Genomic DNA, 26,798 nt, shown 5'->3' with positions numbered 1-26,798 from the left:
AATTGATGCGGATCCGTAGTGGTCTCTTGGTCCGGCATGGTGTCAGCTTGTTGAAAGGAAAAAAGAACACACAGGAAGACCCGCTTCCAATAGTGTGATTCCGTTTATTTAAAAAAAGCAAGGTATATAAAAATAAGTCACTAAGGGGCACTGAGCGATACACTAGATGGTAGATGGAGTCACCGTCTGTGTGGCCACCAGGTACTAGTGAACTCCTCTCCGTGCCGCTACCGTGCGCCCCGTGAGATTAAAAGAAACTTGCTAGGTACGCCAGGATCTATCGCACCGCTGTAGTCACTGTCTCCAGCGTCTATGCGTGCCTGCGTGCTAGCTTGCGTAATACGTCACTCCGTTGGCTCCGCCCTACGCGTTTCGTTACGTAGCAACTCATCAGGGGCTATCACGAAGTGACGTGTATGCCTCCATTTATTGCCTGTCAGGCCGCCATCCAGGAAGTGACTCCTCCCTTACAGATTGAGATAAAACAATACGTGATTCATTGGACTAATAGTATAAAAAGTGATACATGACATCTCATATGTACTGGGGATAGAATCCCCTGCCTACAAAATAAGCTCATATTTAGTGCAGCGTTACCAATGATTATGGCAATATTAGCAAATGATTTCAACACTTTAAAAAAATTCATCAGACGTAATCATTATTCACATAGTCAGTTCATATTATCCCTAGTGATTGTTAGGACACATATGTACACATACGAGTGCAAGTCATCCAACATATAGGTCCCAAAAAGGTCATGATTATAACTATTATTTAACATTCACAAAGATCAATGGCATTGATCATCGGATCAATGATTATAACGCTATTACTACCAGACCTGTGTCTCCAAGTTGGTACATATAGATATATAATAGCTCTGAAGGTCCTCATATGGGTCCCCCGAGTGACCAATTGACACCATTACCCGATGTGGGGTGCAGGTTGATACCTCCCCCACATGTACTGTATATTAGCCAGGCTAGTTATGATCCTGTGGTGGATGACAGCCAAGTGTTGGCATCCACAACGCATCATCCGCACAGATCGATGCATCTAAGGGTCCCCCACCGCATGATTAGCATAACCCCACCTACATTCACCTCTGACCATAATGTTATTACTTACATTGGTATCACTGTTTGAATGTTTAGAACAATGTCGGATATGGGGCAAGGGCCAGAGATTATAAGATAGACATGCTGAAGGAATTATGAGTTGTTTAGAAAACAATTTAGATCTATGTCGATGTTAAGCCCAGAGGGTTCAAGAGTGTCCAACTCATAGATATTTTTTGTTTCCAATTTAGAAAGTTCCCGGATTTTGTTACAGCCTCTCCACGAGGGCTGCAATTTCTCCAGGCCGACCATACTCATATTTTTCAGTTTACATGAACCATTGCCTACAAAATGTCTTGGTACACTATGGTTAGTGTGTCCCTTTTCAATCTTGTAGTAATGTTCTCCCAGACGTTCTTTCAACTCCCTACTGGTGCGCCCTATGTATTGTTTGCCACATTGACAGGTCAGGCAATATACCACGAACTTGGTAGTACAGGTAATGAATCCTCTTACCCCGAACTCCCGGCCATTTGCAGTCGATATGACCGATGAGGTCTTTTTGGTGACTCCTGCTTGGCACAATCTACATGTTCTACAGGGGTAAAAGCCATTTTGTTGCCAAGGGTTTTTAGGTCTTTTAGGTGGATTAACACAGCTGGGGGCCAGGTAAGACTTCAAATTATTGGCCCTTCTATATATAAATTGTGGTTTAGTGGGCAACATGGAACCCAGCTGTGCATCCGCTTTAAGTATACTCCAATGTCGTTTGACAATTTTTTCTAATTCTCGATACTGTTGGCTAAAGCCTGTTATGAATGGTACAGAGTTCATATCTCTATCCTTAGAGGTTTTGACAAAGGTTTGGTGTCTATCAATCATAGCTACCTGGTTAAGTTGCTCATCAATGTAGGTCGGATCATATCCCTTTTGTACAAAATGCTGTTTCAATATATCAGACTGTTCCAAAAAATCTTTGTGATGGGAACAGTTTCTCCTCATCCTAAGGAACTGTCCTTTGGGGACCGCTTTGACCCAATTAGGGTGATGGCAACTATCTACCCCGATGAAACCGTTACGGTCCGTCGTCTTGAAAAACGTGCGCGTCCAAATTTTGGATATGCCCTTATGCACTTCAAGATCCAAGAAGTGCACTTTGGTGTCACTGACCTCCATTGTGAGCTGTATGTTGAGATCGTTGTTATTTAGTATGGTCATAAAATCTCTTAATTCCTGTTCAGTATTATTCCAGACCAAAATCAGGTCATCTATGTACCTGGCCCAGGTGACAACGGCCATGGAGGCGGGGTGTAGCAGGACCCTCTCCTCCCACACCGCCATGAACAGGTTAGCAAAGCTCGGGGCAAACCCCGCCCCCATGGCACATCCCCTGATCTGCACATAAAAGTGATCTCTATACCAGAAGTAGTTACTTCTCAGGGCGAATTCCAGTAATTGTATTATGAACTCTATCTGTCTGTCAATCATGCCAGTGCGGGCCAGATATATTCTGGATGCTTCCACCCCAGGTCCATGTGGTATATTTGTATAAAGTGACGCCACATCTGCCGTCACCAGCAACATATGGGGTTCAATTTTGATCTTGTCAAATACCTGCAAGGCATGCCTTGTGTCCCTCAAAAGATGTGGCACAAGCGCCACAGCTGGCTGCAGCATGTCATCCAGGTACTGACCCAATCGATGAGTCACCGACCCCATACCGCTAATGATTGGTCTGCCTGGTGGGCACACTGGATCTTTATGAACTTTAGGTACTTGATAGATTACCGGTATTCTAGGGGCCGAGGGAATTAGGTAGTCAAATTCATGGTCATTAACCAACCCTTCACAAAGACCTTGTTTCAAAAGCTCCCTTAACTCTCCTAGATAGATCTTTGTGGGATCCCCAGTCAGTTGTTTGTAAGTGGTCGAGTCTCCTACCAGTTTACTCAACTCGTTGTCATATTGCGTGTTGGTCATGATAACTACCCCCCCGCCCTTGTCAGCTGGTCTTACTACCAGTTGCTTCTCTTGGATAGTCTTCTTTATCTTACTGACAGATTGGTCTGGGTATTTCGTTTTGAGTTCATGTAGGTCTTTACATACCATTCTCTTGAATGTCTCCACTGTGCTGCCCACAGGCGCACCTGCGGGGTTAAAGGTCGAGTTATTTTTGAGATTAGTGTGCCTGAATGGATCCAATGGGGTCCTACGGGCTATCCCATTATCCTTGCCCAAAAAATATTTTTTAATATTAAGTTTTCTGACGAATTTGTTGAGATCAATGTATGTATCAAACTTACTCATTTTATTATTAGGGGCATGCTTGAGGCCTTTACTCAGCAAGTGTAATTCTTTGTTATCAAGCCTAACACCACTGATATTGAAGATGCCATCAGGGGTTATTGTCTCCTTCTTTTTTCCTCCCCCTCCTCTGCACCCTCTTCTGCGCCTCGTTTGATCTGTCTCCTTGGCGTAGTCCGTAATTGATGCGGATCCGTAGTGGTCTCTTGGTCCGGCGTGGTGTCAGCTTGTTGAAAGGAAAAAAGAACACACAGGAAGACCCGCTTCCAATAGTGTGATTCCGTTTATTTAAAAAAAGCAAGGTATATAAAAATAAGTCACTAAGGGGCACTGAGCGATACACTAGATGGTAGATGGAGTCACCTTCTGTGTGGCCACCCCCATGCTCCAACCTATTATAGACCTTATGAGCCTGTGGGGAGACCGTTACCCATATCTAATAGATATGACCCAATTAGAGATCAAAATGATCAGGAATCATCATCTTCTTTTTTATGGGAACCGCCCAAACCCAGATACAAACCTTGGGAAGAGGAAGACCTGAGCATGTATCAATCTCCAAGGAGACAGATCAAACGAGGCGCAGAAGAGGGTGCAGAGGAGGGGGAGGAAAAAAGAAGGAGACAATAACCCCTGATGGCATCTTCAATATCAGTGGTGTTAGGCTTGATAACAAAGAATTACACTTGCTGAGTAAAGGCCTCAAGCATGCCCCTAATAATAAAATGAGTACGTTTGATACATACATTGATCTCAACAAATTCGTCAGAAAACTTAATATTAAAAAATATTTTTTGGGCAAGGATAATGGGATAGCCCGTAGGACCCCATTGGATCCATTCAGGCACACTAATCTCAAAAATAACTCGACCTTTAACCCCGCAGGTGCGCCTGTGGGCAGCACAGTGGAGACATTCAAGAGAATGGTATGTAAAGACCTACATGAACTCAAAACGAAATACCCAGACCAATCTGTCAGTAAGATAAAGAAGACTATCCAAGAGAAGCAACTGGTAGTAAGACCAGCTGACAAGGGCGGGGGGGTAGTTATCATGACCAACACGCAATATGACAACGAGTTGAGTAAACTGGTAGGAGACTCGACCACTTACAAACAACTGACTGGGGATCCCACAAAGATCTATCTAGGAGAGTTAAGGGAGCTTTTGAAACAAGGTCTTTGTGAAGGGTTGGTTAATGACCATGAATTTGACTACCTAATTCCCTCGGCCCCTAGAATACCGGTAATCTATCAAGTACCTAAAGTTCATAAAGATCCAGTGTGCCCACCAGGCAGACCAATCATTAGCGGTATGGGGTCGGTGACTCATCGATTGGGTCAGTACCTGGATGACATGCTGCAGCCAGCTGTGGTGCTTGTGCCACATCTTTTGAGGGACACAAGGCATGCCTTGCAGGTATTTGACAAGATCAAAATTGAACCCCATATGTTGCTGGTGACGGCAGATGTGGCGTCACTTTATACAAATATACCACATGGACCTGGGGTGGAAGCATCCAGAATATATCTGGCCCGCACTGGCATGATTGACAGACAGATAGAGTTCATAATACAATTACTGGAATTCGCCCTGAGAAGTAACTACTTCTGGTATAGAGATCACTTTTATGTGCAGATCAGGGGATGTGCCATGGGGGCGGGGTTTGCCCCGAGCTTTGCTAACCTGTTCATGGCGGTGTGGGAGGAGAGGGTCCTGCTACACCCCGCCTCCATGGCCATTGTCACCTGGGCCAGGTACATAGATGACCTGATTTTGGTCTGGAATAATACTGAACAGGAATTAAGAGATTTTATGACCATACTAAATAACAACGATCTCAACATACAGCTCACAATGGAGGTCAGTGACACCAAAGTGCACTTCTTGGATCTTGAAGTGCATAAGGGCATATCCAAAATTTGGACGCGCACGTTTTTCAAGACGACGGACCGTAACGGTTTCATCGGGGTAGATAGTTGCCATCACCCTAATTGGGTCAAAGCGGTCCCCAAAGGACAGTTCCTTAGGATGAGGAGAAACTGTTCCCATCACAAAGATTTTTTGGAACAGTCTGATATATTGAAACAGCATTTTGTACAAAAGGGATATGATCCGACCTACATTGATGAGCAACTTAACCAGGTAGCTATGATTGATAGACACCAAACCTTTGTCAAAACCTCTAAGGATAGAGATATGAACTCTGTACCATTCATAACAGGCTTTAGCCAACAGTATCGAGAATTAGAAAAAATTGTCAAACGACATTGGAGTATACTTAAAGCGGATGCACAGCTGGGTTCCATGTTGCCCACTAAACCACAATTTATATATAGAAGGGCCAATAATTTGAAGTCTTACCTGGCCCCCAGCTGTGTTAATCCACCTAAAAGACCTAAAAACCCTTGGCAACAAAATGGCTTTTACCCCTGTAGAACATGTAGATTGTGCCAAGCAGGAGTCACCAAAAAGACCTCATCGGTCATATCGACTGCAAATGGCCGGGAGTTCGGGGTAAGAGGATTCATTACCTGTACTACCAAGTTCGTGGTATATTGCCTGACCTGTCAATGTGGCAAACAATACATAGGGCGCACCAGTAGGGAGTTGAAAGAACGTCTGGGAGAACATTACTACAAGATTGAAAAGGGACACACTAACCATAGTGTACCAAGACATTTTGTAGGCAATGGTTCATGTAAACTGAAAAATATGAGTATGGTCGGCCTGGAGAAATTGCAGCCCTCGTGGAGAGGCTGTAACAAAATCCGGGAACTTTCTAAATTGGAAACAAAAAATATCTATGAGTTGGACACTCTTGAACCCTCTGGGCTTAACATCGACATAGATCTAAATTGTTTTCTAAACAACTCATAATTCCTTCAGCATGTCTATCTTATAATCTCTGGCCCTTGCCCCATATCCGACATTGTTCTAAACATTCAAACAGTGATACCAATGTAAGTAATAACATTATGGTCAGAGGTGAATGTAGGTGGGGTTATGCTAATCATGCGGTGGGGGACCCTTAGATGCATCGATCTGTGCGGATGATGCGTTGTGGATGCCAACACTTGGCTGTCATCCACCACAGGATCATAACTAGCCTGGCTAATATACAGTACATGTGGGGGAGGTATCAACCTGCACCCCACATCGGGTAATGGTGTCAATTGGTCACTCAGGGGACCCATATGAGGACCTTCAGAGCTATTATATATCTATATGTACCAACTTGGAGACACAGGTCTGGTAGTAATAGCGTTATAATCATTGATCCGATGATCAATGCCATTGATCTTTGTGAATGTTAAATAATAGTTATAATCATGACCTTTTTGGGACCTATATGTTGGATGACTTGCACTCGTATGTGTACATATGTGTCCTAACAATCACTAGGGATAATATGAACTGACTATGTGAATAATGATTACGTCTGATGAATTTTTTTAAAGTGTTGAAATCATTTGCTAATATTGCCATAATCATTGGTAACGCTGCACTAAATATGAGCTTATTTTGTAGGCAGGGGATTCTATCCCCAGTACATATGAGATGTCATGTATCACTTTTTATACTATTAGTCCAATGAATCACGTATTGTTTTATCTCAATCTATAAGGGAGGAGTCACTTCCTGGATGGCGGCCTGACAGGCAATAAATGGAGGCATACACGTCACTCCGTGATAGCCCCTGATGAGTTGCTACGTAACGAAACGCGTAGGGCGGAGCCAACGGAGTGACGTATTACGCAAGCTAGCACGCAGGCACGCATAGACGCTGGAGACAGTGACTACAGCGGTGCGATAGATCCTGGCGTACCTAGCAAGTTTCTTTTAATCTCACGGGGCGCACGGTAGCGGCACGGAGAGGAGTTCACTAGTACCTGGTGGCCACACAGACGGTGACTCCATCTACCATCTAGTGTATCGCTCAGTGCCCCTTAGTGACTTATTTTTATATACCTTGCTTTTTTTAAATAAACGGAATCACACTATTGGAAGCGGGTCTTCCTGTGTGTTCTTTTTTCCTTTCAACAAGCTGACACCATGCCGGACCAAGAGACCACTACGGATCCGCATCAATTACGGACTACGCCAGAGGCAGCAGAGCCAGGGAGGCGACGGGGGGCCATACACCCCGAAAGCGCTGATTGGTCTGTCTGCAGACCACAACTGCTGGTGAGTGGTTTCATATAGGGGGGCAAGGTGGATGCCTGTTTTCTGATGTCAAGAGCGCAGTGACTGTCATATATCTATTGTTTATACTGGCACAACCCAGATACTGAACTGCAGCACTTGGATTTTATTGTTATTTGAACTCTGTGCGATATAATAATACACCACTGCTTTAACAGTGGTGTTTCTGAGGAACGAGCGCTAATCTTGTATTTTTGCGTTTAACTCTTTCAGCCAGAGAAATGAAAAAAAGGAACACAGCCTAGTCATTTATATGCTATCTCATCATGGCACCTCGGTTGTCCTTTAATGTATAATATCCATACAGGTCCGCTTTTTCCGTAATCAGGTGAGGGTCGGTCAAGTGAACATATACAAATAGCCGGTAAAGGTCTCCTTGGACGTGCGACATTCAGGCGGCGTCCCTTGGAATCACGCGCGTCGCGCCGGGACGCATCACTCACAATCTGTCCCACCTTTGTGAAGAGTAATCAGAAGCCGGGTAGTTTGCCAATGGCAGAGAAAAACGAATACTTTCAGGTTGATGAGGCTGTGATGAAATTGGCATACTAGCCTCTAATAAAACAAAGAATGGCTTCCGCGTCCAAAGCCGTAATAGTTTTTGTTTTTTCCCCTCAGCCTGGCAAGCCCTGGTGCTGCCAGTTTTCCATGGCAACAAAGGCCATGAGGTCATGATTAATATTCAGCCCGTACAAGGCATGTGGGCATCATGCGAGATGTTGGCAATCTGCTGTGCTTACCAACGTTTTGTTTCAATGCTAAACAGAATGACCAAAGTCCTTCAGGTTGACTGCAGGACGCCTAAATAAATCGGAAAAAAATGGCTGCCGGGATTTTCACCGGACCCAATATAGACGTTGGATTATCCCAGAAGATACACTACAGATTCATCCTGAATGAGATGCCTGATTGATCAGGGGATGAAATCAAACCAACGTGCCCCCCCCCCCTTTCTTAACCGCTCTCATTACACCTCCTTACCCTCTACATTTCCAACCACACCCCCATCACACTTCTATTCCTTCCATCCCTTCCCCACTACACCTCATTTCACAACTGCACCATACCTCCATTCCCGCCATCCATTCCCAACTCCTTTATCCATAAGGCAGTGTAGGCAGGTGCCTGGGGCCTTACTGGTGTCAAGGGGCACAGCTGCCACCGTCTCTAAGCCTTTGACCCTCTCCCACCTCAGATTATTAAATGGACCGTAAGGGGGAGTCCAAGCTACTACCCCGCCTAGGGTCCCATTTCATTTTAATGTGGACCTGAACTCTTGCACAGGACAGAAGTAAAACAGAGAAAAATACCCCCAGTGTGTATTTAGAGAGTTTAGCCTGTCTAATTACCCCTCATTTGTGTATGATCACAAGTGTAATCTGATCTCTCACCTGTGTCACATTACTGCCTATGGCAGAGATGGCAGATAAGCCAATATGAAAGCACAGGCTTTAAACAATATGTCTGCTTCTATGAATCAGGAAGTAGAAACTGTGCAGATTTATTGTAGGATTTGTATCAGCTGTAACAAATAAATATGTTTTGTTTAAAGGTCATTATGCTGTTGTGTATCTTTTAGAGCAGAGAGGAGGTCTGAGTTCAGGTCCACTTTAATTCATTTCTACCTTTATTCACGCCCCCATCACACCTCTAGTCTCGCCTCCTTTTCCCCTCTATACCTCCTTTCACAACTGCACCACATCTCCAATCCTGCCTCCCCTTCCCCTCTACCCCTCCGTTCACAACTGCACCACACCTCCAATCCTGCCTCCCCTTCCCCTCTACCCCTCCGTTCACAACTTCACCACACCTCCAGCCCCACCCACTTTCATTATACATCCTTTCGCAACTGCACCAAACCTGCATCCCCGCCTCCCCTTCCCATCTACACCTCCTTTCACAACCACACTACATTTCCAGTCCCACAATTCCGTCATCTCTACACCTCCTTTAAGACCGCATCTCGCCTCCAGTTTCACCTCCACTTCCCATAAACTTCCATCTACACTCAAATCACACCTCCAGTCCCGCCTTTCCCTTCTTTTTTACACCTCCTTTCACAACCACTCCAGTTCACCCTCTTCACCTCCTTTTACAACCACACCTCCAGTCCCACCATCTCCTCCCCTCTACACCACCTTCACAACCCCACCACTCCTTCAGGGCCCTTTTCCACTAGCAGTCGCTAGCGTTCACGCTAGCGATTGCTGAATCGCAATTACCGGCGATTCCCCGACGTTTGCGGCCGCGATTTTGCTATGCTATGCACTGCATAGCAAAATCGCGGCAAATATCGCTCCGCCGCGCGTTCGCGTTCCCGTCAAAAACAAATCGCGGTAGTGGAAATGACCTACCGCGATTCCTATGTTAAAAAGCAAACCGTAGCGATTGTAAAATCGCTAGCGGTTTGCATCTTTCCGATTCAGCCAGCGCAAACGCGCTGGTGGAAAAGGGCCCTCAGTCCCACCCTCTCTCATTACACAACCGCACCACACACCTCCAGTACCACCTTTCCCTTCTTTTTTACACCTCCTTTCACAACCACCCCAGTCCTCCTGTTCACCCTCTACACCTCCTTTTATAACCACACCTCCAGTCCCACCATCTCCTCCCCTGTACACCACCTTCACAACCCCACCACTCCTTCAGTCCCACCCTCTCTCATTACACAACCACGTCACACACCTCCCGTCCTGCCTTCCCTTCCCCTCTACACCTCCTTTCACAACTGCACCACACCTCCAGTCCCACCCTTCTCATTACACAACCGCACCACACACCCCAAGGGCCTAGGCAGAGGCGAGAGAGGCTCTAGTCTCAGGGCGCAGTGTATGAGGGGGGCGCACAACTCCGCTATGATTGCTCTATTAGGTTTGATGCAGAAAAATAAGAAAAGGGAATAAATGGCAGTGACTGCAAGCCAGATAACTAGAGATTAAGGTGTTGGGGGCCCTGGGGTGCCTCTTAGTCTAATAGCAATCAGTGTGTGACGGCTGGGGTGAAAGGGAGGGGCGCACTTTGTGTTTCTCAACCTAGGGTGCTGGAGGACCTTGTCCCGGCTTTGCACACCCCCATCACATCTCCAGTCAGAGTGGTCAAGCTCCCCCGGCAGGTCAGTTTCGCAATGGCTACAAATGCATATTTGTGCACGATTGTTTTTAATCCACGTCGATAAATATGAAAGCCTTGCCTGACTGCTGCTGCTTCTTCCATTGAAACAAACACGTGCGCGGTTTTGGAAATAGATCTGATCTCAGATGAGCTGAGCGTCCATGTAATTACCAGCTGTCAGACGTGCCCGTAGGTGATCAGCTCCCACGGCTCTCACGTGCCTCCGTTCATCCGACTACAATCTCAAACAGACGTGCAAATGCGACAGTAAAAAAAAAAAAAACGCCCTAATTATGGGGTTAAATTTTGCTTTTAATTTTTTTTTTCTTTTTGATACCTGGCCAAAAAAAAGTTAATATACTTCTGAAAACGTAAATCGAGGTGAAAACCTGTAAGCCATAAAACGTTATTGATCTCTAAACTGTGCCATGCTACACGACTACAAAAACCGTTGGCATTGTAATTTTATTTTTTTCATTTTAATTACTTGCTGTCTTTATGGCCTGGACATTATTTTAATGGCCTCGGTGGTGTTTGTGCCTATTGCTGTAATCTCGTCTTTTCCATTTCAGCCAATTACTTTGTCTGATGAAGAGAGCTCTCGATAACGACATTTATATGATTCCTTTGTTAGCGTATAAAAACCACATCTTACATTTCAAAAAGGAATAGCTTTGCTCAAAATGTTAATTTAAACATAAAAAATAATTACATGCCATTTTGAGATGGTTTAGGATACCTTCAGAAGAGACTTGGCGAGAACTGAAAACTGTAAGACGAAAATTCCCTTTAAACATTTCATAAATTTTTATACTTTTTTTTTTTTCTTTTACTTAGAAGTGTTTTTTTTTGCCTGTTTGTGCTCGTTACTTTTTTACGCATTTATTTACCCATAAATCCCGCACCCTGGACCAAATGTATTGTAATTATCTAGCGGAGATTAATATTATTAATTTTATGCTTCCGAAAATTCTCAGTAACGTTGTAATAATGTCTGTAATATTAAAAGTGGGCTTTTACGGTCGCTGGAAAATAAAATAAAATAAAGCAGGGAATTTGGCCAGATTGGAAACCATGGAAAGGAAGGAAAAAGAGAAAAACTGTTTTAATTACAGAAGGGTTCATGGGAGGGCCGGTCTGTCTTTGCCCCAGAGGCCAGATCGCTCGGTTCCCTGGATAAGCGCAGTCAGATCCATGTTTATAAGGACTTGGGATTATGAAAAAGGAGACAGAAGAAAGAGCAGCCATGATAGTTCAGCAGATTTGTGCCGGGAAGTTCTGTGCTTGTTTAGGGTTCCCGAGGGACCAGGATGATGGGTCTTAAAGCCACTTTTCACTTATATGTGGACCATCCAATACTCTGCCTAAGGATGTGGCAGCAAGAAGCCTGAAGCAAGGGTGTAACTATGGGGGAGCAGCAGGGCCGGTTCTAACTACAATGGGGCCCCTGGGGCAGAACTAACTTGGGGGGCCCCTTAGCAATGCCCCCCACAGCCTCTGAGCCAACTCCCAGGACCCATCCCACCACACTCCCAGCCACACAAAATCATTAGGTATTCATCATATGTCCCCAAAAGCATTGTTGGGGACCCCATTATTCCCCTCCTTAGGGTACACACATTGGGGTCTTACCTAATCTAGGCAGGACACAGGAGGCTGTACCATGCTCTACACTTCGGAGCCTCTCTTCCTCATTCCCTGCAGGCATGTACGGGGTCACCATAGCGTGAGGGGAGGGGACAGACACCTTGGGGGCCCTTACAGGCTCTGAGGCAAATGCCCCTTTTGCCTCCATGGAAGCACCGGCCCTGGGGAGCAGCCCCTGTGACTGCAGGAGGGTCCAGAGCTGTGGGGCCCCAAACGACTAACCTCCTCTCCCTCCAATACTGGAGTTCATCAATTCAGGCGGTTTTAACATGTGACGATCATGATGGACACCATTGTTTTATGACCCTTGCTGCACCATCCGCAGGAGCCCCATTCCCAGCCGCACCATCCGCAGGAGCCCCATTCCCTGCAGCATCATGAGCAGGAAGCCCCATTCCCAGCTGCACCATCAGCAGGAGCCCCATTCCCAGCTGCACCATCAGCAGGAGCCCCATTCCCAGCTGCACCATCAGCAGGAGCCCCATTCACAGCTGCACCATCCACAGGAGCCCCATTCCCTGCAGCATCATGAGCAGGAAGCCCCATTCCCAGCTGCACCATCAGCAGGAGCCCCATTCCCAGCTGCACCATCAGCAGGAGCCCCATTCCCAGCTGCACCATCAGCAGGAGCCCCATTCCCAGCTGCACCATCAGCAGGAGCCCCATTCCCAACAGCACCATCAGCAGGAGCCACATTCCCAGCTGCACCATCAGCAGGAGCCCCATTCCCAGAAGCACCATCAGCAGGAGCCCCATTCCCAGAAGCACCATAAGCAAGACCCCCATTCCCAACAGCACCATCAGCAGGAGCCCCATTCCCAGCTGCACCATCAGCAGGAGCCCCATTCCCAGCTGCACCATCAGCTAGAACCCCCTTCCCAGAAGCACCATCAGCAGGAGCCCCCTTCCCAGAAGCACCATAAGCAAGACCCCCATTCCCAACAGCACCATCAGCAGGAGCCACATTCCCAGCTGCACCATCAGCAAGAACCTCCTTCCCAGCAGCACCATCAGCAGGAGCCCCATTCCCAGAAGCACCATCAGCAGGAGCCCCCTTCCCATAAGCACCATAAGTAGGAACCCCACTTTTTTAGCAGCATCATCTCCAGGAGCCCCCTTTTTAGGAATCACCATTCACAGAAGCCGACTCTCCCCACCCTCCACTCCCCAACAGCATAGAATGAGAGGGGACTAGTGGGGGAAGAATTTGTGTGAGATCAGATCCACCTGCTCCAGTTCCTCTTCTTTCTCGCAATGACTGGAAGGCAGAATATATTGGATGACAGACGCTCACTCTGAGACATAATTAAATGCTACTCTGAGTGTCGTTCACAGTTTATCGGAGAAATGTGACATTTTTAATTATTTGTCATTATGACAACCAGCGAAACTAATTTTATTTGGTTTTGTCGCTGCACCTGTTGTAATTAAATTGTTGCCATGTTATTTGTTGAAGGAAGTTAGCACCATGCAGTATTGGTTCCAACACGATACGCACATTCTGTCGCCTTTGCCTCCTTCCCCATTTACTGGCTTCTGTGTGCTGTGCCTGCAGAATTACTTATTATTATTTTGATCTTCAGTGTGCGAGAAACATCAAACCCAAGGACTCGGCCATTGACAACTGTTGCTATGCCGAATCGCAGAGATGTACTGCAGCTCGACATTTTATAAAGCAAGACATTTTTTAAATGTCCTGATGTGGATGTCAGGCCTGCCCCTCACACTGAGCCACACCTTCCAACACAGAGCCACGCCTCCTAATACTGAGCCGTGCCTGCTGCCAACACTGAGCCACACCTCCCAACACTGAGTGACGCATCCCAACAGAGAGCCACGCCTCCTAACACTGAGCCATGCCTGTCAACTTTGAGCCACACCTCCCAACCAAGAGCCATGCCTCCCAACACAGAGCCACGCCTCCTAACACTGAGCTGTGCCTGCCAATACTAAGCCACACCTCCCAACACTGAGTCACACATCCCAAAAGAGAGCCACGCCTCCCAACACTGATCTGTGCCTGCCAACACTGAGCCACACCTCCCAACACTGAGCCTCGCCCCTAGCTTGTTAAAGTAAATCTGTTTTAGAGGGCAATAAAGGTGACCATCTTGACCTCCCTCCAAATATAGCTGGTTTCCTGTCTGTAATGCTGATCCACTGTCTAGGGATGAGCAAGGAGAGTTTTTCAAAATGCAGAGAAGCTTAACAAAGAACTGTAGTGAAAATAATGTAATTTATAATTTATTTATTTTTTTACAATATTCATTTATAAATTATTTGGTTAGTCATCGCCCTGATTTACATTCTGAAATGTATCACAGCTGGCAACATCTTTAGCCCTGCCAGATGCATCTCTGTGGCATGTTTGTTTTCTGAGAGTTCTGAAGCCAGTGCAAAATATACCTGATCTCCCAGAAATTTGAAAGGACACTCCCTAGGTTTACATCCCTTTCCCTCTTGTTCAGGGTCGTTGCTAGCCCCACAGATCAGTGGCACGTGCCCCGGATATATTCTGATGTCCCCCAGGCATGTGAGCGAGTCAGCTGTGGTGCCTCAAGGGTGGGCATGCTGGGAACTGTGGTGCATCACTCTGGGTTATGCTGGGTGCTGTGGTGCCTTTATGTGGGCATACTGGGTGCTGTGATGCCTTTATGGGGGCATGCAGGGAACTGTGGTTCTCCTATGGGGCATGCTGGGCGTTGTGATGCCTCAATGGGAGGCTCGTGGGAGCATGGGAGGGTATCCACTGGAAGGTCAGGGAATGTTATGGGGGGACTGCCAGAAAATCGAGCAACAGGACAGCCTGCCCAGCAGAAAAACCAGACCAGCCAGCACAGAAGCCAGGTAACTCTACCTAGTTATGTTTAAGTGACATTGCCTATTTGTGTGATATCACATGCTGCATTTTTTTTTGTACTAATGAAGAGAAGGTGCTTTATCCAACATTTTGCTGGGCAGGCCTACTTAGACTGCTGTTAAAGCGGTATTGTCACCATAAAACTCAAATTTCAACAGCAACTGGTCTGAGTGTATTAAGTGATAAAGATGCTAATCCTGCATTCCAAACGTGCAAACCCTTTTCTGCTGTTATGGTTTGTAGTTATCGCATACTTTAGGAGCACTGGCCCTTTAGTAGTCAGTGCCAAATAGTTGAATGCTGGGAATTCTTTTTATCCATAATATATTCCTCCTCTTCCATTTATTTCCCTGCCTAGCTCCTTATCAGAAAAACCCTCTGATTACTTGTGTTTACAACAAGCAAGGCTGAGGTGACCCAGTGATTGGATGTGTATATAAAAAATACAGTGCAGTTGTTAGTATACACCTCAGTGGAAGTGTCTGAAGACTCTGGGAGGAGGGCAGCTAATGAATACACAATGAGCAAGAGAAGAAAGGGGGGGAAAACAAGAGTCAGGGAGGATATGATGTCAGCATTAGCTTGGCAAGATGGCCACTGCCTAGAATAGGATTTTCTGCTTTTCCTTTATAAAATTCACAGGAATCATTACGTGGATAGCACAATACATCTGTTATGGAAGTAGAAGTAGTATTCATCTACTTATATATCTGTTTTGTATTTTTAGGTTAGCATGGGTGTCGCTTGTTCTTTAAGTTCATGTAAATTTGGCTCCACCCATGACCACACCCACATTCTGGTGTGTGGCCACACCCATTTCTGCCTGCAGTGCCCTGAATCTCTTTGGATCCTAGCAACGCCCCTGCCCTTGTTATACATTGAGAACTGCAGTACTAATTATTGGGATTATGCTGTATCTGATTACTTGTGGTAGGCATTTTATTAATTTTCTTTGCTATACACAAGGGATGTCTCTTTTTGTGTCTCATCTTGCCAATTGTGCATGTTCCTACATTTGTATGCCTCCTTTCTTTTTAATAAAGCTGATTAGGTGAAAAAAATGGAAGGCCCTGGGTGGGTCCCTCTGCTCCAAGGTCCCTGGTGTGTTCACAACCTCTGCATCCCTGTTGCTATGCCACTGGGTCCTCTACAATCACGCCTCCACCTGGCCTCACATTATCATATTTGGCAGAAAAGCAAAAATGGACCCAAATGAATATATTCACAGGCATGCCTTAAACTTCGATTTTATAGCATTTAAATGAACAACATCTAACTGTATATTTTTTTGACATTCTCCAGCAAGTTTTACAACAAAAACCTTAATTGAATTTACTACCTAAAACTTATCAATTCCAAAGCACAAAAAATCCCCTCCCTTGTTTTGGCTATTTGAACTTTATTCAAGTCGTAAAAAAAAAAATCCACACCAAGAGTAGGTATGGTATGTAAATTGCCTCGTTCTCTACAGATGTAATTTGTCTGAAGTCATTACGATGTAATGGAGACTATGTCAGACTCAGGTCAGCGTCTTTGTACAACAATAAACCTGACCTTTAAATGGAAATTTACCTGCCCTAAATTTCCACAACTCGGAACCACTTAAATTGCCGATGTTGAATCATAAAAAAGCGTCCATAGATGGTCCTTGGCGGGCGTGTGGAGGATATTTTTTTAGGGAAGCACTTCCTTAACCTTTCAGCCGAATTTGCCGATTACACATTGTCAGCAAGATAGGGTTTTTCTATGAAGTGAAAAATAATCTTTTACCAAACAGAGACAGATATAATTAATATACGGAATGCGTTTATGGATCAGGGGCCGCGCGTGGAGCGTCATACACCTGTTTCTCTGCCTTCACTGGTCCAGAAAATGTAAGCGGAGAAGATAAAGGGATAATAGGTTTTAAACATGGTGTCCCTTCTGTACGAGGTGGGGAAAAGGAGGGTCCCCCGGCTTTACTGGACTAAGAAGCTTAAAGGATTTTTTCGTCGTACTGGAAAATTTCTGCACGTCTATCTGAAAAGGGATGAGTAAGTTTGTAGGAGACGTCTGGCTGAAAAATTGTTGGGTCAGAAATGGACAGACCTTGGAAGAAAATTACCATAGAAGCTGAAGTGTGACGGACTTGTTTTAAGCCCTTTACTGTAGATTTGAGGTGGGTGGGGCTATCGCTGGGCTTCTGAGGGAGGGGTAGGGAGGTAAGGCGAGGCTCAGCATGATAACCTATATGGGGAAAAAAAAAAACATTTTCTTCATTACAATGTATGGAAATCCTAAAAAAAAGTTTTAACTTGAATTTGCTTTACAGGGAGCACAAAGAGGGTTAAGCCGAACTCCTGCAGTCGATTCACAGCTACAGATAAACATTTTGATGTGACTAAACAAACAGAACACTGAAAAGTGAATTTCTTCTATATGGGGAAAAGACTTTTCATGTTGTGCTGTTCAAGAGTTCGGGTTCACTTAGTAAAACCTGATGAGATTTTACAATAAATGTTCACCAGTCATCACTATCATCTCCCATTAAACAGACTAGGATTGTGGACATTGGCAGCCTAATTCCCAGCACTGTCCGCATCACTGCACCCACTCGCTCTGTTGTCACACTGCCAGCAGAGATCCCATATATTGGGCAGGAGCCACTTTGATTGGCCCCTGCCCCCGTAATTGCTGTGAGCCAATCACATTGCTTAAAAGGGCACAAACAGCTCTAATCTTAAAGCGGACAGAGCCGACTGGTCCACAAGCGTTTAACCTTGAGCAGGGCTGATCATCTGATACACCACAAATCTTGGTGACACAACAGGGCCACAGTACACACCCTACATTCTCAACCACCGACCAGCTGTTTCGGCCAAAAACCCTCTAGTGTGTCTAGGAGGCTAAAGGATTGCAGATTGACAGCTGATAGTGGCAGTATAGTCACACATATAGGGATGGTCATTGAGGTGCTAAGAAGTCAAAATGTGATGCAAATTTAGGCAATGGCAGCAGAAATTTGCATACATTTAGCATATTCTCCACCTTGTGTCTCCTATTTGTTCACACACCTCCATCGTACACCCATCCTATGGATCTGAGTGAACTCGACTCGACGATGTACTCATACTGTGCTGCGTGATCCGGTTTGCATATATTCCCGTGTTGTATCATTGCTGTATGTCACCCCTGAATATTGTTACCCCTAATGTCCGGCATTGCGTAATATGTTGGTGCTTTATAAAAACAACAAATAAATAAAATATAATTTTCATCAAATTGAAATTATTAGCATTACGACCATCTCTATTCCCATGGGAGGAGATTACATACTTTAAAGAACAAGCGACACCCATGCTAACCTAGAAATAAAAAAAACACATATATAAGTAGATAAATACTAGATCTACTTACATAACAGCTGTATTGCACTGTCCATGTTATGATTCCTGTGAATTTTATAAAGGAAAAGCGGAGAATCCTATTCTAGGCAGTTTCCATCTTTGTTACCTTTGACCTCATTTCCTCCCTCACTTTTTTCTCCTCTTGCTAATTGTGTATTTGTTACCCGCCCTCCTCCCAGAGTCTTCAGATACTCACACTAAGGTCTATACTAGGAAGTGCATTGTCTTATGTCATTAGAAGGAGGGGGAACTAAAGGGAAGAGGAGGAATATATTATAGATAAAAAGACCCCAGCATGCAACTGTTTGGCAATAGCACTTAGGATGTCAGTGCTCCTTAGGTATGTGATAACTCCAAACCATAACAGCAGAAAAGGTTTTGAAAGTTTTGAATGCAGGATTAGCATCTTTATCACTTAAAGAGAACCTGTAACAAATAAAAAGTCCCCTGGGGGGTACTCTCCTTGGTAGGGGTAAACCTCAGGGTCCCAATGAGGCTTCCCCCTCCGCTGTAGCTGCAGGCAATCCAACGCTGGCTCCCCTGAAGTGTCCCGCAATCCTCCCTGGACACGGCTGATAACCACTGATTTATTTACCTTTCCTGGCTCCAGTGGGGGGAGCTGTTGCGGCTCTCAGTCAGCACGGAGATAGGCGGAAATAGCCGATCTCTGTCGGGTCCGCTCTACTGCACAGGCGCAGGATATTTGTGCCAGCGCAGTAGAGCGGCCCGACATCGATCAGCTATTTCTGCCTATCTCCGAGCGGATAGCCGATACTGCGCCTTGCGCTGGAGCCGGGAAGGTAAATATTTACATCCCCGCCATTCCAGGAGCTTTTTCACTGCCGCTGTGGGACCGAGGAGGACGGGGGAAGCCTCGATTGGATCTGGAGGCTTCCCCTACCCAAAGGTGTCTACCCCCCAGCGGAACTTTTTCTCATTGCAGGTTTTCTTTAATACAATCGGACCAGTTGCTGTTGAAATTTGATTTTTATGGTGACAATCCTGCTTTAAAACAGGCTCTACAAATGACATTCTGCTCCTCACATTTCATTGGCTGCTTTGAGCAGTCCCTGAGCAGAGTGGAGCCCAGGATGAGGCCCTCTGCTGGATGGAGGTTTTATTAGAAGAGCTGACAAGCCATGATTCATTTCATGCGGTTTCCTATTATGAGATTTATGTAGAAACTCTGCGCCAGCCATGTCAATATTCATTAAAAGCATTTCTCTGGTGAATGCGGCCTGATTGTACAAATCCCAAATCCTTACCTCGCTGAGGAGTTCAGAGAATTAGGAGCATGTTCGTAAAATTAATTTTATGTGACTTTTCCTGAGAGTTTACCTGAAGAACAAGCAAAGCTTCTGTTAATATTCATTAAACCGTTTTCTCGGGTGGCTAGCCGTCAGTTCCCCTCCTAAGCACTGGAGGGCCGGGGGGTAGGAAAGGAGGGGGCTGCGGATCTCAGTCTGGCTCCGTGGCAGGTTTGTCCTTTTTTTCGTATTCCTCAATTTGATCTTTGCCACTTGTTTTACGTGGAGACATGAGGTGCAGCTCACGGCAAGGCAAAACTGTGAGCAAAGGTCAGTGACGTTTCTGGGCCTACATCCCTGAAAGACTACTCCCTAACACTCGTTATTTCCAAAGGTTGTTGAGGGAAATCTGATTAAAAACCAGCTGCATATAAACGATGTTATTTCCTCCCTCAAGATTATATGGGAGCATACAAAAGTCAAAACTTAGTGTGGTTGCCGTGGCAGCAGTCTATTGCAACTCTAGTATAGCTTTCTCTAGGAGTACCAGCTAAAGTGGGAACCATTGATTTCTTCCTCTTGTAGACACCCCCACCCTCAGAGAAGGTTTTCCTGGACTCCTCCCCCCCCCAAGCCCCCCAGATAAGGTTTTCCAGGATTGCACGGACAGGGCAACACCCTGAGCAAGCAAACTAATTTGCAGACTCGCATATCTTCAAGGTTGTTGGTGTATTCATTGTAAGAACTACAACTGTCACATTAATAATATGTTCTATCTTTGGGCGTGTCAAAGCTAAATATATTGAATACTACCTAAGGCAATGTTAGGCACTGCCCTATTGAGGACAGATGTGAAAGGGGGTTGTGAGGTTAAATACTTACCTGTGCAGGTGCAATCCTTCTAGGCAGGTAATTGCTCAGCTCCTTCTCAGAGAATAGACCCTGGCTTCACAAAAGCCTTCAAAAGCTAGCTTAATTACTCGAAACAGAAGAAAGGCCGGTTCCGGGCACCAGATGTGTTGCAAAAGACACCACTTTATTTCATCCCACCAAACAAATACACATCACGGTTGGTCTGACAGCCGTTTCGCAAATTACTTGCTTCCTCAGAGTCTCCGAGGAAGCAAGTAATTTGCGAAACGGCTGTCAGACCAACCGTGATGTGTATTTGTTTGGTGGGATGAAATAAAGTGGTGTCTTTTGCAACGCATCTGGTGCCCGGAACCGGCCTTTCTTCTGTTTCGAGTGGATCTTTCTCACAGGAGGCACAGTGAGTTGGTCACCAGCACCCCACCATAGGCTGCCAGGTGCATCTAGTGCCGATTTTTCCCTCTTCTAAGCTGCAAGCTAGCTCAATTACGTCGGAATTAAATTCTAACATTTGAACGCAACGACTGCAACATGCCCTTACTCCTCTTTTAGACTAGACCCATGTGTGCCTTTCTCAGAACGGATGTACAGATCTATGTGAATATATGTACTTTTCTACAGAAAAAGCACGGTGTCGTAGTGGTTAGCGCTCTTGCCTTACATCGCTGGGCCCCCGGTTTGAATCCCAGCCAGGTCAACTTCTGCAAGGAGTTTGTATGTTCTGCCCGTGCCTGTGTGGGTTTCCTCCGGGCACTCTGGTTTCCTCCCACATCCCAAAAACATACAGATAAGTTAATTGGCTTCCCCCTAAAAAATTGGCCCTAGACTACAATATAGACATAGGACTATGGTAGGGATTAGATTGTGAGCTCCTCCGAGGGACAGTTAGTGACAAGACAATGTAATCTGTACAGCGCTGCGGAAGATGTCGGCGCTATATAAATACTAATTAATAATAATAAAAAATGTGTTTAGTTGAGTCTGACTCTAAACTTTATTTCCAGCTTCTAAATTGATTAATTAATTAAATGGTAATATGAAATAAAACTGATGACGATAGACAGAACAAGCGTGGGTTGAATGATAAATCAATATCTTTTACTTTTGAATGATTTATTATGCGTTAGGGGTGTGACGAGGGTGTGGTTAGAGGTGTGACAGGGGCGTGTCTAAAAGTGTCCCTTTTTCTTAGCTGAAAAGTTGGGAGGTATGTGTATGTACAAGGATAACCGCAACATGGCACTGACTATTCTTACGTTATTATTGTGTCCTAGACAAAAGGCATTAACTTCAGGCTCCCTCTCGATGTTCCCATCCCTTAATACACATTGATCTACTTTATAGCGCTGTTATTTGTTTGGTGCTTATCTTGCACAACAGACAATATTATATACTTTTTGTTTATTTACTTGGCAGAATTATGTATTGGCTGAATAATCTCGTCCAGTTTCCAGCGGCTACCAAGACAGTAGCATTCTAATTAGGCCACACAGTAGTGTCATAAAGCGGATCACAGAAGTGTCATAAAGAAATAAACTTTTTTTGAGGACACGTTACTAATTTCTCCAGTTAAAGGGGAACTGAAGGGGAAAAAAGTGCCCTTTTGAGGTACTCACCTTGGGAGGGGGACAGTCTCTGGATTCTAAAGAGCCTTCCCTGTCCACCTCCTCAAGCTTATTTCGGGAGGTGGGGCTCCCGAAAAAGGGCTTGTCGACAGATTGCGCATGCGCACTAGCACAGACCGGCTAGACCGAATTGAGCTTATGCTAATGCGCCTGCCACTGGTGCTACTGCGCAGGTGAACAAAGGCCGTTCTTCAGTGGTCTCAATGGTGGAGAGGCTTGACCTGGGAGGACGGGGAAGAGAAACTCCGACCAAGATTTGAACTTTATCTCAATCAATAGCTGATACCCCCTTTTACATGAGAAATCTATTCCTTTTCACAAACAGACCATCAGGGGGCGCTGTATGACTGATGTTGTGGTGAAACCCCTCCCACAAGAAACAAGAAAAGTACGTACTCTTGGCAGTTTCCTGTTTGTGAACCTTGCTGCATTGTGGGAAATAGCTGTTTACAGCTGTTTCCAACTGCCAAAAACCATGCAGTAGCTACATCACCTGTCAACAGTAAAAATGTTCACTGGAGTTCCTCTTTAAAATCCAGCATTTGATTTGCATGCATAGTGCAGTTTTTATCATCTCATTCACCATTCCTAGTTTCTGTTTTTTGTCATATTTAGAGAGGCCCTGTAGCGACACATAGTAGAATGCAGTGCTTTATTCAGGATACCCACTTTTACGGTAATTTTCCTGGTTTAGGCATCAGAAACACTTCCTATGGCTATATATTTCTGTACATTGGTGTGTATCCCTGTCCTCTCAGTGATGATTAGCCTAGGCTGATTAGCTATGCAGAATTCTTCCCTAGCGCTATGGTTTCTCCCCTAATGTTATGATTTTTTCCCCTGGTGCTATGATTTCTCCCCTGAGGCCATGGTTTCTCCTCTGATGCTATGGTTTCTCCTCTGACACCATTGTTTCTTCCCTAATGCTATGGTTTCTCTCCTGATGCTATGGTTTCTCCCCTGATGCTATGGTTTCTCCCCTGACGCTATGGTTTCTCCCCTGACGCTATGGTTTCTCCCCCTGACTCTATGGCTAGTCCCCTGAAGCTATGCTTTGTCCTCTGATGCTGTGGTTTCTCCCCTGACACCATTGTTTTCTCCCCTGACACTATGGTTTCTCCCCTGACACTATGGTTTCTCGCCTGATGCTATGGTTTCTCCCCTGATGCTATGGTTTCTCCCCTGATGCTATGGTTTCTCCCCTGATGCTATGGTTTCTCCCCTGACACTATGGTTTCTCCCCTGACACTATGGTTTCTCCCCTGACACTATGGTTTCTCCCCTGATGCTATGGTTTCTCCCCTGATGCTATGGTTTCTCCTCTGACACTATGGTTTCTCCCCTGACACTATGGTTTCTCCCCTGATGCTATGGTTTCTCCACTGACACTATGGTTTCTCCCCTGACACTATGGTTTCTCCCCTGATGCTATGGTTTCTCCCCTGACACTATGGTTTCTCCCCTGACACTATGGTTTCTCCCCTGATGCTATGGTTTCTCCTCTGACACTATGGTTTCTCCCCTGACACTATGGTTTCTCCCCTGATGCTATGGTTTCTCCACTGACACTATGGTTTCTCCCCTGACACTATGGTTTCTCCCCTGATGCTATGGTTTCTCCCCTGACACTATGGTTTCTCCCCTGACACTATGGTTTCTCCCCTGATGCTATGGTTTCTCCTCTGACACTATGGTTTCTCCCCTGACACTATGGTTTCTCCCCTGATGCTATGGTTTCTCCACTGACACTATGGTTTCTCCCCTGACACTATGGTTTCTCCCCTGATGCTATGGTTTCTCCCCTGACACTATGGTTTCTCCCCTGACACTATTGTTTCTCCCCTGATGCTATGGTTTCTCCCCTGACACTATGGTTTCTCCCCTGACACTGTGGTTTCTCTCCTGACACTATGTTTTTTCGCCTGATGCTATGGTTTCTCCCCTGACACTATGGTTTCTCCCCTAATGCTATGGTTTCTCCTCTCATGCTATTGTCTTTCCCCTCATGCTATAGTTTTTTCCCTGACACTATAGCTTATCTCTTGATGTTATGTTTTTTCCGTGACTGCTGAAATGATGTGAGTGATTGAGCCCTGCCATCTTTTGCCATCCACTTCCGGTTATGGGAAATGTAAGTTCAGTCAAAGTTACAGTACTCCCCTACTTTTACATAGTTCCTTTTACCAGAGGGGAATTTGGTGACCATCTCTGAAGGGAAATATCATAGGGTGAAGTATTACCCTAATGCTGCTATCAAGAAAGGGGGGGGGGGGTGGGAGACTACCCTAATAATGCTATATGGGGTAATTGTGGAGTGGAACAAAGGCCACCGAAAGCTGCTTTCTCTAGGCAAAGTCAAAGGTCACCTAATACTGCTATATTAAGTCACATGACTTCCTGTTTCTGGACCATCTGGCAAGATACTGCACACTTGCAGTCTAGTACACACCTCCTGCCATTCAGGACAAGTACAATATCAATCAAGATGCCTGCACAACTCCCACATTGCAGACAAAACAGACTGTCTGCAGTAACACACACTGGCATTAGCCCAGCCAGTCCAGCCTGATTTTTCTAACTCGATAATGTATTCTCTCGTAGACAGACTACCCCCCACCACCACCAAACCTAAGGAATCCCTGTAATACTGCTAGGCTGGTCTCTAAACATGAAAGTTGCATTTGATTGGTTACACCAGTGAGGAGCAAAGGGCCTCCTTCTCTTTTGCAGTCCATCAGTTGTGAATATTGGTAAAATAGTCTTTTGTCAGCCATATTTTTCTTGTACCACGGACTGCCAGATTACGTGCGAATGCCGCACTCATTCTACACATTCTGTCAATTCCGAGTCGTATGCAGTTACACTTAATTGTGAAGTGATAAGTGCCTCCAGCACACCTCCCAGGAGGTAAACAGTTTATTAGAAGATCCGAATATAATTAACAGTTTTCATTCACAGAGGAAATCACAGCCACTAACGGGAATCAACGTAACTGGAAGCTTTATTTTCTCCTAAGCGGAGAGATGTATGGAAGGCTGGAGGAGTAGTCAGATGAGGGGGGAATGGATTGAGGGATCAACTGATGGATGATGGAAGGAAGAAGAGATAGATGGTGGATGTTGGAAGAATGGCTGAATGATTAGTGGATGCATGGATCAATCAATGGATGGACGGATAAACAAAAGGGAAGATGGAGAAATGGATGATTGATGGAGAGAAGATGGATGAATGAAGGAGGAGTGAATGGAAGGATGATGGAGGTAAGGAGGGATGGATTATGAAGGAATCGAATGGTGGAGGAAGGGAAAATGGATAGATGGAAGTAGAAACGATGGATGGATAAAAGAGGAGTGAATGGAAGGTTGATGGAGGTAAAGGATGATGAAGGAATCGAATGGTGGAGGAAGGGAAAATGGAAAGATGGAAGAAGAGAAGATAGATGGATGAAGGAGGAGTGAATGGAAAGATGATGGGGGTAAGGAGGGATGGATGATGAAGGGATTGATGGTGGAGGAAGGGAAATGGAAAGATGGATGGAGAGAATATGGATGGAAACATGGAGGAGTAGACATTAGAGATGGCCCAAACCGTTCCCGGTGAACTTCGGTGGTTCGCGTTCGCCAGCGAACGGGAACTTTTTCAGAAGTTCGGTTCGCCCCCATAGAGCATCATGAGGGTCAACTTTGACCCTCTACATCACAGTCAGCAGGCACATTGTAGCCAATCAGGCTACACTCCCTCCTGGAGCCACTCCCCCCTTATAAAAGGCAGGCAGCGTCAGGCTTTGGACTCACTTGTGTGCCTGCATTAATTAGAGAAGGAAAAGCTGCTGCTATGGAAACAGTAAATTCGGGCGCCTGAGGCTAGTGGACAAATCGGGCGCCGCCATTCACTCCTATAATAAATATCGTTTAATGGGCGCCCGATAGGAAAAAAGGGCGCCGGTGAAAAATAACGTTTTAAAAGCGGCGCCCGGAGACTTAATGTTTTATTACTGCTTCTCATGATTACACATTATTTAATGATTTATACATTTTTAAATATTATTTTTAAACGAAAAACAGTACAATATTTTTTTTCAAACATTATTTTTAAACGAAAAACAGTACTTTTTTTTTTTACATTATTTTTAAACGAAAAAACCAACAGGGGGGTCTTAGGTTTAGGCACCAACAGGGGGGTCTTAGGTTTAGGCACCAACAGGGGGGGTCTTAGGTTTAGGCACCAACAGGGGGTCTTAGGTTTAGGCACCAAAAGGGGGGTCTTAGGTTTAGGCACTAACAGGGGGGTCTTAGGTTTAGGCACCAACAGGGGGGTCTTAGGTTTAGGCACCAACAGGGGGGTCTTAGGTTTAGGCACCAACAGGGGGGTCTTAGGTTTAGGCACTAACAGGGGGGTCTAGGGGTTAGGGGTAGGTACAGGGAGGGTTACTTAGTAATTTTTTTTTTAACGTTATTATACGTTTCAGTATTTAAACGACAG

The 26,798-nt window shown here is 45.3% G+C and overlaps 1 protein-coding gene and 1 long non-coding RNA gene across 8 annotated transcripts in view; one reads left to right on the top strand and one right to left on the bottom strand.

Annotated features, from left to right (window-relative positions):
- The window catches only part of LOC137522359 (uncharacterized), a 38,336-nt gene extending 17,958 nt beyond the window's left edge, over positions 1–20,378 (bottom strand). The window contains exon 1 of the long non-coding RNA XR_011022274.1: positions 19,913–20,378. This is a non-coding gene — a long non-coding RNA (uncharacterized lncRNA). The remainder of the gene's footprint in view (positions 1–19,912) is intronic.
- CAMTA1 (calmodulin binding transcription activator 1) overlaps positions 1–26,798 on the top strand; it is a 1,857,772-nt gene that overhangs the window by 262,956 nt on the left and 1,568,018 nt on the right. The window lies entirely within an intron of this gene.

The sequence above is a fragment of the Hyperolius riggenbachi genome, chromosome 6 (genome assembly GCF_040937935.1).
Source record: "Hyperolius riggenbachi isolate aHypRig1 chromosome 6, aHypRig1.pri, whole genome shotgun sequence".
In the NCBI taxonomy this organism is placed as follows: domain Eukaryota; kingdom Metazoa; phylum Chordata; class Amphibia; order Anura; family Hyperoliidae; genus Hyperolius; species Hyperolius riggenbachi.
This window is presented reverse-complemented; position numbering and strand designations above follow the sequence as displayed.